Source organism: Lontra canadensis, unplaced genomic scaffold (genome assembly GCF_010015895.1).
Source record: "Lontra canadensis isolate GAN:19392208 unplaced genomic scaffold, GSC_riverotter_1.0 scaffold60, whole genome shotgun sequence".
Classification (NCBI taxonomy): domain Eukaryota; kingdom Metazoa; phylum Chordata; class Mammalia; order Carnivora; family Mustelidae; genus Lontra; species Lontra canadensis.
In genome coordinates, this window is record NW_022631054.1 from 3943541 (window position 1) to 3949479 (window position 5939).

Genomic DNA, 5939 nt, shown 5'->3' on the forward strand with positions numbered 1-5939 from the left:
TGACCTGAGCCAAAATCAAGAGTTGGATGCTTAACCGACTGAGCCACCCAGGCGGCCCTAAAGAAATTTTTTTTAAGTTTATTTATTTTTTTGGTAATCTCTATACCCAGTTTGGGGCTTGAACTCACAACCCCCAGGTCAAGAGTTGCATGCTCTTCTAACTGAGCCAGCCAGGAGTCCCTCAGTGATTTAAATTGTAACTCTGGTTATCTTGAGAGATGGTGGAATGACCCTGTAGGGGCTATCTCATTTTTTGGCTACTCAGCCAATTAAATTCCTTTCCTCACATTTGGAGGAATCTGACATTCTATGCATTTCTGTGGGAAGTGGGGTTCTGCTTCCTACTACAGATAATTTAAGGGCCAGAAATTGTCTCTGATCCTTGTCAGCTATGGCATGGGCTTGCGACCTAAGCCAACAGGGACTGTTCAGGTTCTGTGTCCGTGTCTGTACCATCCCAGGCCTGTTGCTAAAGCTGCTGCTGGCACTGGAGTCCCCTACCCTTCCTCGGCTCCCGCTCTTTACTCACGCTTCTCCGGTCTTCCTGACAACCTTGAGTTGCCTGAAGCCCTTTAAGTAGATTCCTTGTCTAGTTAAGTAGCCGGAATTGGTTTCAGTTTTTTGCAGCCAAACACCTAGCCTATTCCTGGGTCCGCTTGAATTGCCTTCATTTCAGGAGACTTGAATGTTTCTGTTCCCTTTAGATGAGCTGTTACGGTTTAGTTTCTTTTTCTTTTTTTTTTTTTTTAAAGATTATTTATTTATTTATTTATTTGACAGACAGAGATCATAAGTAGGCAGACAGGCAGGCAGAGAGACAGAGGAGGAAGCAGGCTCCCTGCTGAGCAGAGAGCCCCATGTGGGGCTTGATCCCAGGACCCTGGGATCATGACCTGAGCCGAAGACAGAGGCTTAACCCACTGAGCCACCCAGGTGCCCCTATGGTTTAGTTTCTAATTGTCAGAGGATCACAGAATCCCGAGAGGCCAATACCCAGGTCCCCTGCTCCGAGTCAGCACCCGGTGCCAAACCCCTCAACAGTCCCTTGCTCCCAGGCGTCTGAGTCGTGTTAGGATGTTTTTGGTAACTTCTACCCATTGTTTCTAGTTCCCTTCTATGGAAAACTATCCTATTCTGTATTACATTTAAAGATTTATTTATAGGGGTGTCTGGGTGGCTCAGTGGGTTAAAGCCTCTGCCTTCCGCTCAGGTCATGACCTCAGGGTCCTGGGATTGAGCCCCGCAGCATAGGCTCTCTGCTTGGCGGGGAGCCTGCTCCACTGCCCCCCCCTGCCCCACCTGCCTCTCTGCCTGCTTGTGATCTCTGTCTGTCAAATAAATAAATAAAATCTTCAAAAAACCCCGATTTATTAAAAAAAAGAGAGATTTATTTATTTTAGAGAGATACCGAGAGCACACGCTGGAGCTGGGGTAGGAGCAGAGGGAGAGAGGAAGCAGACTCCCTGCTGAGCATGGAGCCCCACTCAGGGCTCTCAGTGTCATGACCCTGAGATCCTGACCTGAGCCAAAACCAGGAGTCAGGCGCTCAACCGACTAAGCCACCCAGGCACTCCTGTATTCTATTTAATTTTAGAAGTTTCTTCAGCCTTTTGAAAGCAAGGTAAATGTACCAAATAAGTAAAAATGACATCAGTGTTGGACACTGCGTTATGAAGTGGTGTGGAAGGTCTCAGGGAAAGAGCCTGCAGTGCAGGCGAGGAGGGGATCACAGAGATGTCTGAGCTAATAGTTGAAAAGAACAGCCTTTCGGAAAGAAAGTGATGTCAACACTTTCGGGTGCTGCAGGGTACGGGAGAGCCTGTGGTCTGGGGGGCAGGGTGAGGGGGGAGAGGAGAGGAGAGTGAGGACTGGGAAGAGAAGCAGGGAGTGAAATAGGGGCCATCTGGCAATTGACAGAGCCTTTTTTTTTTTTTTTTTAATTTTATTTATTTGAGAGAGAGAGAGAAAGCCAGCGGGGCAGGAGTAGAGGGAGAGGGAACAGCAATTCCCCGCTGAGAGCGGAGCTCACCCCAGGGCTCAGTCCCAGGGCCCCTGAATCAGGACTGGAGCTGAAGGCAGATACGGAACCGACTGAGCCACCGACGTGCTCCTGACCTGGCCATTTTGACAGACTTTTAAAAATGGCTACAGCAACATCTGTACCGTGCAGAGCAATCCTCAATCAGAAGGCACTGAGGGAGAAAGGGGAAGTGTGGTCAGAAAGTAGGATGTGAGCCACTGTGGCCAAAGGGAAGACAGTTTTAGGGAGAAAATGGAGTTTAGCAGGGCCACAAAGAGACTTCCAGAGGTCCAGGGGAGTGGGGAGGAGAGCAGGCCATTGCATCAGGCAGAGTCGGGGGAGTCAGGGCTGAAGGAGAAGGGAGAAGGATCTGTGTGGTGACAGGAGCTGGAGGAGGGGGCGGGGGAGGCAGCTGGGAAGCCGGAGCGCTGCTGAGTGAACAGCGGACCAAGGACCGCCAGGGAGAAGCCGAGGCCCGAGGGTGGGTGGGAGCAGCTTGGCTGGGAGTTCAACCTCAGCAGCCCTTCAGATACTGTCTGACGTGCAGAAAGAAGGCTGGGTGTGACTGAGGGAAGGAAGGGTACAGATAAAAGATATGCTGAAGTGGGGAGGAGAGATGAAGGAAAGCACAGGAAGAAGTTGTAACTGAAGCTGAGAGGTCTTTAGGACATCCAGAAAACCCGTGTCAAAGGTCCTTGGCTGACACCATGACTTCCCCCTTGAAAACGCCCAATAAGGCCCCAACATTTCAAAAGGAAGTGAGAGATTCTTATAAAGACAGAGGAGGGCAAAGTGATCTGAGCAGATGGACAGATGTGCGCATCTGGGGTTTAGGTGTCCCGGGCCTGCCCCCCAGCTCCGTGGAGTGGCTTCACCATGACCAGTGCAATGGGGGTTTCATGTAGTTTGGGGAACTGACAGAGAAGGTAATGTTATTTTTGTCAGCAGAGTCACCACTGGCCAAAAACAAGTAGTGTGTGTGTGTGTGTGTGTGTGTGTGTGTGTGTGTGTGTAGTGGGTGGGGGGAGTATTAAATAATTCGGAGGGATTTCCATTGGCCCTTGGAGTGCATTTTGACATTCTCATTTGAAAAAAAGGGTGAGTTGAAAAGGCTGAGAATTTACTTCACACTAAGTCACAAAGCTCTGAGGGGAAGATCCAACTGTGATGGGGTTTCCTTAATCCAATCCCTGGTAAACACTTCCCTGAACTCCCTCTCCTGCCAGCTGTCCAGGAATTTGGCAGCTGAAGAGGAGTTACCCATGGCATAATACAAAGGGTGTGAAGGTTAAGTAAAGGTTGTATTAGTTTTCAGATTTTAATTTGGGTCTTTATGATTAGATACTGTGGTAAATAGATATATTTTTTAAAGCTTGCATTTCTCTTTCTGTGGTTTCCCACAGCTTAAGTTGGCTTCTGTCCTGGATGTAAATCTGTGATAAACCAGGTGCAAGTGGACAAAGGACTGTGACACCTGAGGATCTCTGGGATCTGGTTACCATGCTGGGGTGGAAGAAATGAGTTCACCTTTAAGAATGGCTAGATACATGGGGTGCCTGGGTGGCTCAGTCAGTTGGGCGTCTGCCTTCTGCTCAGGTCATGATCCTAGAGTCCTGGGTTTGAGCCCCATATTGGACTCCCTGCTCAGTGAGGAGCCTCTTTCTCCCTCTCCCGCTTCCCCGGCTTCTGCTCTTTCTCTCTGTAAATAAATAAAATCTTAAAAAAAAAAAAAAAAAAGGAATTGCTAGATACATATGTGGACTAGATGGGGGGGGCTTTCGTCTTCGAACTGAGAGCTAAATACACCCTTCCCCCTTTTCTTTCTCCCCTTCACTCTCACTTTTTACACCTTTCTTCTGGGAACCATCAAAGAACTTTCATTCAGAAGACTTTTCTAGAACGTTGCCTTCTATAATCTAGGGCATGCCAACACTATATGTACAGGAATGGAAGAGTATGAAACTCAGCTGAGAAGAAGGTAGTCCCAGGAGAGCTGAGAGAGAGCAGACCTGCCCCCAGTGGAGTTGGGGGGCGGTGTGGGTATAAGTCCCAGTTCTCAGCTCCCACCTGGGGCAGGGCCTAGCAATCTGTGCACTCAACACCATATCTGGGCAAGCCGGCTTTATGCCAGCGAACGCGTTCTCTTTCTTCCAGCTAAGGGAACCGAGGCTCAGTGAGAATGACTGCCCAAGAGGCCATGGTGAATTTGGGGCAGGGCTGGGGCCAGAGTCCAGTTTCCTGACTCTGACGATGGCACACCTTCCCCCAAAGTGCACTGGGTGCTGTGGTGGGACACCCTCATACCCGGGGGCCTAGTTTCAAACGAACACTGATGCGGTGTTAGTACCCAGTCAGTACCCAGTTCACATTTGTGCCAGAGCAATCCCTGGCTTCCATTTTCTTTGCCTCCTCCTGCCTCCTTTCTTTGATTGCCCTCAACCACCATGCAGGTAAACTTGTTTTTCTCAATATCTATGCAAGTCTAGAGACATGAAAGCCAGAGGTTGCCTCATCACAAGGCTGCCCTACCAGAGATCTGTATCTTGTTTATTTACTGAGGGAACAGACATGTTTGAAATCATCCGTATGGCTCTGGGAGAGGTAAAGGGAGGCGGCTGCTTCTCGGAAGCTGGTGGCCCACCTCCAAGGCCCTAGGACAGGCTCGGAGCAGGCGGTGAAGTCTGGGTTTGTAGCTCACAACAGGATAGACCCTTTCCCTTCCTCTGTCACCCTTTCAGGCCATGCCAACTAGTGGCCAGATTGCTTAAAGGAGACTAAGACAGAGGGTACTTTGTAAACTGTAACAAGCAGCTTACAGCGCGATCTGCTTCTCCTCCCCAGACCGCCACCTGTGGGCTTCTGCAGGTAAGAAGTGAAGCTGTCATCCGGAGGAAGCAACACAAGTTCATTTGGTGATTTATCTTTCTGTATGCAATTGCTATGCCTTAGGCACACTAAGGACAGCTTCCCTGGCCCTCACGTTCCAGAACTATGTCTGCCTCCACTCTTGCCACAGTGTCAGGAGCCTGAGTGGTCCTGGTGGTTGGCTCCATCTCGGGCAATGACCAGCTCAGCTCCGTTTCTCTCTTGCCTTCTGCCATTCTGGATATTCCCTCCCTGGGACTCAATGGACCTTGACCTCTAGATGTTGGCTGGCCCTGAGCCTGCCAGTTACTCGGTCCAGGATGAACATGCGGTGGAGGGCTAATGCTTCTTCCTGAAGCAATTAGGGCAGCCCTGGCCTGAGAGATTTTACATGGATCTTAATTAGACTTGGCCTCCTGCCAGGGGAAGTAAATCATCTGGTCTTGGGAAGGGAAAGTGGCACAGCATGCGTGCCTCCCACGTATCCTATTCACTTAAGGCTCTGCCCGGCCACTGAGGGCGAAGTGGAGATGGATGTCATGGTGCGTCATGCTGGGGGGAGGCCGGTTCTTTAGAAGACAAGAACACTTGAGTGGCAGAGTAAGACTCTGTGGGGGAAAGGGTACACAGCAAGCAAACCGTTTCCTTGGGATGCACTGCCACATGGGATAAGCCCACACCACACAAAGGTAGCAAGAGAACAACAGACACCCACCTGCTCCACATGGGGCCCAGCTGCGTGTTCCCTGTCGTGGCCTGGCTTACTGGGCCTCTGAGGTTACAATTTCCAGGGTGCCGGGCAGAGAACTGGCTAAACTGGGCCTCAACTGCCTTTCCCACCTATTGCCAACTCCCAAGGCTGAGGGCATCCTGGGAAGCTCTGAAGTTTTGTGATGGCTCGCAGATGGGCATCTGTGGGCTGCGGGTGTCCACTGCAAAGCTACGATGGAAAGCAGCAATAGGCGTGCCCCCTCAGTGACTCTGGGGCTTGAACCTATGGCCCAGGATGCTTTGAACAGTTGCCATAAGGCAGAAGAAAATGGAAAACGTCCAG